The following is a 9,339-nucleotide window of genomic DNA, read 5'->3' on the forward strand; positions in this document are numbered from 1 at the left end:
GCCCTCCTCAATACCCATCACCCACCCTCTCCTCCCTCCCACCCCCCATCAACCCTTAGTTTGTTCTCAGTTCTCAACAGTCTCTTATGCTTTGGCTCTCTCTCACTCTAACCTCTTTTTTTTTTTTTCCTTCCCCTCCCCCATGGGTTCCTGTTAAGTTTCTCAGGATCCACATAAGAGTGAAACCATATGGTATCTGTCTTTCTCTGTATGGCTTATTTCACTTAGCATCACACTCTCCAGTTCCATCCACATTGCTACAAAAGGCCATATTTCATTTTTTCTCATTGCCATGTAGTATTCCATTGTGTATATAAACCACAATTTCTTTATCCATTCATCAGTTGATGGACATTTAGGCTCTTTCCATAATTTGGCTATTGTTGAGATAAGCACTCTTTTAAAAGTGAAAACATTCTCCTATTTTTAACAAATATATATTGATTATTGGTATCTCATGGCAATTGCCAAATACTGGAGACGAAATATGATTAAGATTCATTTCCCTTGCTTTGGCTCTTCCAAATTTTGCTGTAAATATACTGAAGAAATAATTAGATGGAAGTGAAGATGTGCATCAGGCCCTTTTTTAACGTTCTGGGCCCAGTGCTAGGCACTTCACACATCATCTCATTTAATCCTTAATCTCTGCAGAATTCTGGTTTTAATTTTTTCTCTTTACTCTGAAGAAAGCCAAGACTTAGGGACGCCTGCATGGCTCAGTTGGTTAAGCATCCAACTCTTGGTTTCGGCCCAGGTCATGATCTCAGGATTCGTGGGATTGAGTCCTGCGTCAGGCTCTGGGCTGACAGTATGGAGCTTGCTTGGGATTCTCTCTCTCCTCTCTGTGCCCCTCCCCTACTCGCACAAGCATGTGCTTCTGTGAGCTCTCTCTCTCTCTCAAAATAAACATTAAAAAAAAAGAAGAAGAAAAAAGCTACGAGTTAGGTTAATGTATCCCCAGTCAAAATGAGATTGGCTCCTAAGGCTCTACGATCCTAAAGTCTAACTTGCAAATCATTACATGTTTTGCTACCGCGTTCCTAGAATTCTACTAAATATTTTTCTAAAATGAGAAAGGGTACTTCTGGAACGGGCTTCATTCCTTGCTTTTGAACATTTCTGTGATCTCACTTTGCTGGAGAAATTTAACATTCCATAATCCGTATAAACACAGACTCCTTTTTAGTGTGTGTGTGTACACACATATGCACACAACAAAGAGAATTGTGAACACTTGAGGAGCAAGTTTATGGCTCTATTATCTACTCTGCGATATAGAGGGTGTTGTAATTTTGTCTTTGGATGCAAAACAGCGGCCAACTTTGGCAGACAAACACAGAGAGCCAGTTTTTGGCATAAATCTCTGATTTTCTGGCAAAACTCGTTAGCAATGTAAAAACTGTTATTGAGAGCATATTGTGATGATACATCATGTCAATATTTGTTTGGCTGTGTAACACTGGGTTTAATAAATTATGTCTTAAATGCACAATTTACAACTGATGAGCTGTTTAGAAATAAACTGTATGTGGTATTTGTTGTCAGCACGACAAACATTTTGACGTCTCAAGTACTTGCCTCCCTGATTGTCGAGATAAATGTATGGCTGGATTAGGGCTCGTTGAGTTCTCCTTCAGTGTGAAAATTACGCAGCAATGAATAAATGAGTGAGTCACAGAGGTCTTAATCCCTTGTGACTTCTGCCATAAATGCATTATTATCTGCTAGACTATTTTACTTGACATTTCTGTTGTGGCATAGTGTCAAAAATGCCTTAAAAATGTTGTTGTTGTTGAATTATTAAATCATTTTTTGTTTGCTTTCTTGGTATGTGAGAAAGGTCCACCTGGCACCTTGAGCCTTAAACCTAAACCATAAAGGAAGCATCACTATTAACTTCTTTCTAAAAAAAATAGTGCCTCTGGACAACTAATATTTATTGCGCCTTTATCATGTATTAGGCACAAGGTTTTATGTTTCGCATTCTTATTGAATCCTCATTGTAATCTATAGGTCAATAATATCTTTTCGCCATACTTTAGATTAAGAAGCTAGAACTTTCAGGGGCACCTGGGTGGCACAGTTGGTTAAGCGACCGACTTCGGCTCGGGTCATGATCTCAGTTTGTGGGCTCAAGCCCCCATGGGGCTCTGTGCTGACAGCCCTGAGCCTGGAGCCCGCTTCTGATTCTGTGTCTCCCTCTCCCTCTGCCCCTCCCCCACTCGTGCTTTGTTTCGGTCTCAAAAATGAATACACATTAAAAAAAAAAAAAAGCTAGAACTTTCAGAGATTGGTAATTTCCCCAAGGTTCTACAACTAATAAGCAGTGAAGATGTAACTGTACCCTTACCCATGCAGCCCCTGGACATGCCCTCCTAGCCAATGCTTTGCACGGCCCCTCTGACTGGGGCCCTGGGGAGTTAGTGTAGTTCAAAACCCAGAAAGCCGGTGCCTCCCACTTGCCACCTTCTTCTGCCTATTTTCTTCTTCCTCACTCTCTTGACCTCGTTAACCCTCCCGTGTTAAAGCCAGTGAAAAAGGAGGAAGGCATGAATACAACTGCACCCCTATTTCTTCCTGCTGCTTCATAGCTAGCTATTTGAAATTCTTTGGTTCCTTTATTCAGGCATTTTTGTTTTAATGTTTATTTATTTATTTGGAGAGAGAGAGAGACAGCATGAATGGGGGAAGGCAGAGAGGGAGAGAGATAATCCCCAGCAGGCTCCGCGCTGTCGGCACAAAGCCTGATGGGGGGGTCCATCTCACATGGGGCCCAATCTCATGAACCTGAGCTGAAACCAAGAGTCAGAGGCTTAACTGACTGAGCCACCCAGGTGCCCCATGCTGGCATTTATCTGCCAAGCATGCAAAGATGGAGAAGACCCGCTCGCTGCCTTTCGCAGTTAAAGTCCATGCTCCAAAAAGGCTTGGAGAGGGGCTGTAATGGCAGCAGTTTCTAGCTACTTCAGCCATCGTAGGTATGATTGGATGTTCCCATCCTTTGTTTAAGGCCTGACAAAGTCCCATTACAGCTTCCTACTCGCAAAAATTTAGGCTATACCAGATGATTTAAATGGTGTCCAGCAAAGAGTAGAAGAGCCCTGAGGCCAAGGTCCATGAGTCTGGAGATAAGGTAAGAAACTGTATGTAAAACAAAAAAGGCAAGGCCAGGAAACAAGGTAGTAACCAAAGGAGAGGGACAAAAAAACTTAGAATTCAGGAATAAGATAGAACTAGAAATTCTAAACTGGATGACTGGTCAAGAATCAGAAAGTCCGTGGGTAATGGAAAGGTCAAGGCATGCTAGGTATTTCGGGGTATGAACTGGCTAGAGCAGTGGGTAAATTCGTGTTGACGTGTCTCAGGGGGTGTTCAGAAATCAGAATTTTTTTTAATATTTATTTTTGGGAGAGTGCAAGCGGGGGCGGGGTTGGGGCAGAGAGAGGGGGACAGAGGATCTGAAGTGGGCTCTGTGCTGACAGGCTGACAGCAGTGAGCCCAATGTGGGGCTCGAACCCACGAACGGCGAGATCGTCACCTGAGCCGAAATCGGTTGCTCAACTGACGGAGCCACCCAGGTGCCCCCAGAAATCGGAAGTTTAATTTGTCACAACTACTGTCCCAGCCAAGAAGCAGGAGGAAATCTGAAGTCAAGGACCTGATCCGTTCAGTCCTTCTGGTGAGAACCAAAGAACCACATTAGGAGATTGCTCAAATAGGCTAATAGAAAATAGTGTTTTATTAGGACAGATACAGGCACTGCACATAGTTATGCTTTTCAGAAACTTCACTGAAAATGAGCACTAAGTAGAATAATGGTGTCTTCAAATTATTTTTCAACTGCAATTGTTCTTGTAATAACTAGAGTGACAGTATCAGTGTAACAAGATGATGTCTAAAGTAAGAAATGTCAATTTTAAACTGTAAGCCTATATACAGTATTGGTTTGCTCAGGCTGCTGTAACAAAGCAACAGAAACTGGGTGGCTTACGTAATAGAAACTTATTATCTGACAAACAGTTCTGGAGCCTAGAAGTCTGAAACCAAGTTGTCAGAAGGGCTGGTCCCTTTCGATGGCTCTGAAGGATTCCACCCTTCTCCTTGATGGGTCGACAGCGCTCTGCTCCCCGTCTCTTCACATCTTCCTCCCCCTGTGTTTATTGTCTCTTTATTCTAACTTGCCCTTTTTATTTATTTTTTCTTAGTGTTTATTTATTTTTGAAAGAGAGCGAGAGAGTGGGGAAGGGTAGTGAGAGAGGGAGACACAGAATCGGAAGCAGGCTCCAGGCTCTGAGCTGTCAGCACGGAGCTGGATGCAGGGCTCGAACTCACGAAGGTCATGACTTGAGCCGAAGTCGGAGGCTCAACCGACTGAGACACCCAGGCACCCCTAACTTGCCCTTTTTAAAGGAAACCAGTATATTGAATTAAGACCAATACCAAACACCTCACCTTAACCAAACTAATTATATCTAATGACCCAATTTCCAAATTAGATGACCTTCTGGGGACTAGACCTTAGGATGCCAACATGCCTTTTGTTTGGTTGTTTTGTTGTTATGCAGGTGGTTGGAGAAGAGGACGCAATTCAACCTATGATAGCCTACCTCATGCTGTCGGTCAGTCGCAGCTTTCCAGATAAGGCTATAGGTGAAATATATATATGAAGTACAAAGTGTGCCACCTGCCCCCATCCTTGCCTATGTGAATACAATTGACAAATCCAATCAGAAATTTATGAATAAAGCCCCATAATGTAAAAATTCAGTTGAGTCCATTGGTATAAGTTTCCCTTCTAGGAAAGTGAAATGCATTTTAATCCCCAAATTTCACTTCGCCTCTTCCAACAATCCATCGCCTAGCGCCAACGCAACACCACGGCAAGACTATGACATTGAGTTACTCTGTTCTTTGGGTCCTCCCCTGGGAACGCAGAACAATACCCCAGAGTCCTACAGCTGAAGGAACAGAAGTTCTGGCCTGTAATGCAGATACCTTAACGATGAGTCCCCAAACAGTCATCAGCTTGAGTTTTTGACCGTGGCTGAAAACTTGTATCTGTAAGATTTCTCAACTTAGATGTTTTACTGTACACAACCATATCATTCAAACAAACGAAAAGTTGTTCTTTCATTTTATTTTTCTTTTCAGTACCCAGACTGCTTTCCATTGCCTACAAAACTTACAGAGATGCAACAAGCTGAATCCATCATTCAAACTACCCATCTGATACAAAAAAAAAAAAAGTGTGGGCATCCAAAGTGTCCTCTGAAAGAACGACATGTAAGCAGAGAGAAGCTGTTAACCTGGAGGCTTCATATTAAATGGGAAATGGAAACAGCAGAGCCAATTATTGGTACATTTCTGCTTGTTGAGGAGACTTCAAAATAGAAGTTGTTTTAAAAATCTGCCTCTAAAGATTTTCTTTTCGGTAAAACTGAAAAAAATATATGATAGGCCATATATAAAAAAGAACATCCATCCTGCCTGCCAAAGTAATCGTTCACTTCCCCTTCCCAGATTCCAGGCACAGGATAATTGCCTCTCGGAGATGCTTTGTTGTTTTAGGCGTTCTAAATAAACCTCTCTCCGGTGGCCCCTCTTAACAGCAGCACCCCCCAGGAACCCGCCATTGAGCCTTGAAACTGTAATTTGTTTCAGGCACTCCGAGCAAAATACATTGTCTCCCAATCTCTAAACTTGATAATTAGGTGTATTTAGTTAGAGTTAAAAATAAAATAAAGTGGAAAGTTATCCAGGTGCAAGTTATTAAACTGAAGAGATGGCAGAACAGAGCGGGGGACTTCAGAAAGCAGACACATTTTTGGTGCACGTCACATGTTGCAGACACTTTGCTGAGTGCTTTATCCAACATACCTCTTACTTCTTCCCAGTGATCCATTTAGGTATGTATTTTATGGATGTTGAGGGAACGGAAATGACTTATGCACCAAGTAAATGGTAGAAGTGGGAGTCAAACCCACCCACATTTGTTTGAGTCCAAAGCTTACATTCCTTCCACTCATTTCCAGCAATTGAGGCATAGGAAGAGAATGTGCAGAGCATGCCAATTTAATTTTTTAACCCATTGCATTCTGGTCCCTTGCGTCTTTATATCAGAATTCTGTCTCTGCTACATCTCACCCTGCACCCTTGACCCATAAAGCCTTTACAGGCATTCTAGTATCCATTCTTTAGGGTGTGCTATTCTTGCCTAGAATGTCCATTTCTGCTCCTCTCTCTCCGCCAGGTTCTTAACTAGGTGCAGTGACACTCTTCTAGGAGACGTGGGAAACTCTGTACGGAGTTGATGGTTGTCATGATGGGGGTGCTATAAGCACCGGAAGCTGGAGCTGCTTAGCAGTCTGCGAGGCCATGCCTCCCGGACAGCCCTGGACAGCAGAGAACCGCTCTGTAAAATGTCTATTGAGCCCCACCAGGAGCATTGACCCTGAATGTCACTCATCCCTCCAGTACCACCACCTGCACGAAGTGGTTAATGTCCCATACCCTTGGACCTGAAATGATGTGCCCCTCCTCAGGAATTCAAAAAGTCTTCTCATGTGCATTTAGTGCTAATGAGTTTGAATTTAATTGTTAGTTATCTTCTCTTATTGTTTTATGCTTCTTTAATCACAATCAAAACAGCAAATATTCATGTAGCTTATATAGTGTGAATTTGCCAGTCATTGCTTTCAGTGTTTTATGCATATATTAACTCAATCCTCCCAGTAACACTACGGAATTTTTTTTTTCTCATTTTACAGACAGAAAAACTGAGAACAGAGAGATTACTTAACCTGCATGGAGTCACAGGACTCACAAGTATTGAGGGCTATGGTTCAAACGCAGAGATTTTGGCTCCAGACTCTGATTCTTATTTTAACTTCCAAATTTGATAGCCTTTCCAGAGAAACATGTCCTGAGTGCCTATTACAGACCAAACACAAAAATAAAACTTTAGTTTTTAGAAAACATCAATAAAACTCTGGAGTAACATACAGAAGTAGCTGGGATACTTAACCCAGCTAAAGGGGATAAGGAAGGTCTCCCAGAAGGATGAACTAAAATCTGGAGCAACTTCAGGGCAAGAAGCAATGGAAAATGAGGCTGGAGAGTCAGCAGAGACAGATCACAGCGGAGTCGCGTCAACTAGCTTACGCCTCATCTTGCAGCTAGGAGCTTTTAATCGAGTGGTTACCCACTGACGTAAGAGTTTTGCCAATATTACCCTGGCATCTGTGCGAACATGATGTGAGGAGAATCAGATCGACAACAGGGACGGCCATTAGGAGGCTGTGTTGTGCAGAGTAAAAGATGTGGTCGAGGATGGTGGTAACCATGACGATGATGGCACGTGCCTGCCTGAACGAGGGCATCACTACCTCTGCCACGGCCTGAAGTGGACTGTTCTCTCCAGGCCACGTTGAATCCCCCACCTTTCGTCCACCTTCCTTCGGTATCCACCTGCTACAGCCCCGCATGGCCCCTACAACTTTGCTTGGATAAGTGGATTGCAAATCAAGCTTGTAGTTCTTATACTCAAACGGAGAGACGACGTCATGTACGGAGGTGAACATTCAGCCAGGGATCGTAGCATCTGGATTCAGTTCTGGTGTTGCTTTTGAGTACTTGTGTCTCTTAACATCTAGGAATATATTTCATTATCCGTACAAACAGGGGCACTTTTGGAAAGGCCAGAAATAGAGAAGGTGTCCATCAGCTTTTTCAGGGATGAATGCTACCTATCTCCTGAAGACTAAATGGTTATTTTATTATAATCCTGGGAAGTCTTTAAATGTCTTTTTCTTATTTTGAAAGAGACACCTCCGTTTTATCATTTTGCCTAAAACAAGCTTACAGTTATTACCTTTAAATCTGCAAACTAGCCAGGCTGTGCCCTTGGTTCACTTCTTTGGAAATTCTATGGAAGTCAGTGGGATGTGGCAATGATTATCTGACAGCTGAGCCTGGCCTGTGTTCCTGTGTGATTAGCATGGCGGGAGGCCAGATAGAACTTGGGAAGCAAAGGGCTGTATTTGCATGAACAGTGCCCCTGGAACGTAAATTTTAAAAGAGATGCATGAGGGAAATAATGACTCCAACAGACCCGTCTGGTCCTCTGTTTTCATCTTCACCTACCAAGCACCCTTTGCTGTAAAGATACAAGATATCTGTTGCATATGTACATATATATATATATTTTTTTCATATATATATATGAAGGGAGGGGTTGGGGGTGGGGGGGTGGGTGTGTTTTCTGTGCTTGGTGTGTTAGTCTGTGACGTCTGTCTGTGTTGGGTGCTGTGTATGTCTCTGTTTCAGGCAAGATGAGGACTGGAAGGGATCCCCAGGGAAGTCACATAGCAGGTAAATATCTCAAGACTTAGCACGGTTTTCATACTTAGCAGTTTATGCACCTGTGTTCCCATGTGTATTGTGTGTGACTGCAGCCCAGAGTCTGTGTGTTCTCACTCTGTACTCAGCGTGATGTTTGGCACACAGAAAGAGATCAAAATTTGTTGAGTTTCTTGTGATCAAATCCGCCCCAATTTTGCTAATCAGTTTGGAGCGATTGCTTCTTCTTTTTGTATGCGGCTCTGGGAATTTCTCTCAAGCAAGGAAAATAAAGTGGTTTTTGATATATATGGCAGAGAGAGCGTTAATCCTAAAATGGAGGGGTCTTTGCAAACTCAAGAAAAGAGCACTCAGTGGGGAATAAAAATTCACTGAAAAAGGAATTCAAATAACTTATAAGTAGATTTAAACATTTTCAAACTCCCGGCAATCAGAGATGCAAAATAATACAATATGATGCTATTTCATCCATCAAAACGCCAAAGATTAAAATCTAAAGATGATGCTCAGAGTTGGTAAAGATGCAAAAAATAGATACTCTTACACAGGCCGGGTGTAAGTGGAAAGTGATTCAATCTTTCTGGAGGGCCTCTGGTAACATTGTCACAAGTCTCAAATATCTCCTTTTAACCTGTATTTCCATTTTCAAGAATTTATTAAGTGGAAGTGATAAGACATGTGAAGAAAGGTTTCTGTACAAGGATATCCATCGCATTACATATAAAAGCAAAAACAGAAAACATAAAGGAAATAACCTAAATGTTAAACAATAAAGATTCAGGTATAAAAGTATATTGCACATAAAATGTAGTAATACCATTGGAAAAAATTCATGATAAAATATTAAATAAAAATAATGTATAAGACTACATATATAGGGGTGCCTGGGTGGCTCAGTTGGTTAAGCATCCGACTTCAGCTCAGGTCATGATCTCAAGGTTTGTGGGTTCAAGCCCCACATCCGGCTCTGTGCTGACA

At 42.2% G+C, this 9,339-nt stretch overlaps 1 long non-coding RNA gene across 1 annotated transcript; it reads left to right on the top strand.

Annotated features, from left to right (window-relative positions):
* Positions 1-3,536: 3,536 nt before the first annotated feature.
* LOC121012676 (uncharacterized) lies at positions 3,537-5,812 on the top strand. The gene is made up of 3 exons (XR_005782220.1): positions 3,537-3,682; positions 4,569-4,622; positions 5,155-5,812. It is a non-coding gene; the product is annotated as an uncharacterized LOC121012676 (long non-coding RNA).
* Positions 5,813-9,339: the final 3,527 nt, after the last annotated feature.

This window comes from Herpailurus yagouaroundi, unplaced genomic scaffold (assembly GCF_014898765.1).
Source record: "Herpailurus yagouaroundi ecotype Mexico unplaced genomic scaffold, PumYag 197, whole genome shotgun sequence".
Classification (NCBI taxonomy): domain Eukaryota; kingdom Metazoa; phylum Chordata; class Mammalia; order Carnivora; family Felidae; genus Herpailurus; species Herpailurus yagouaroundi.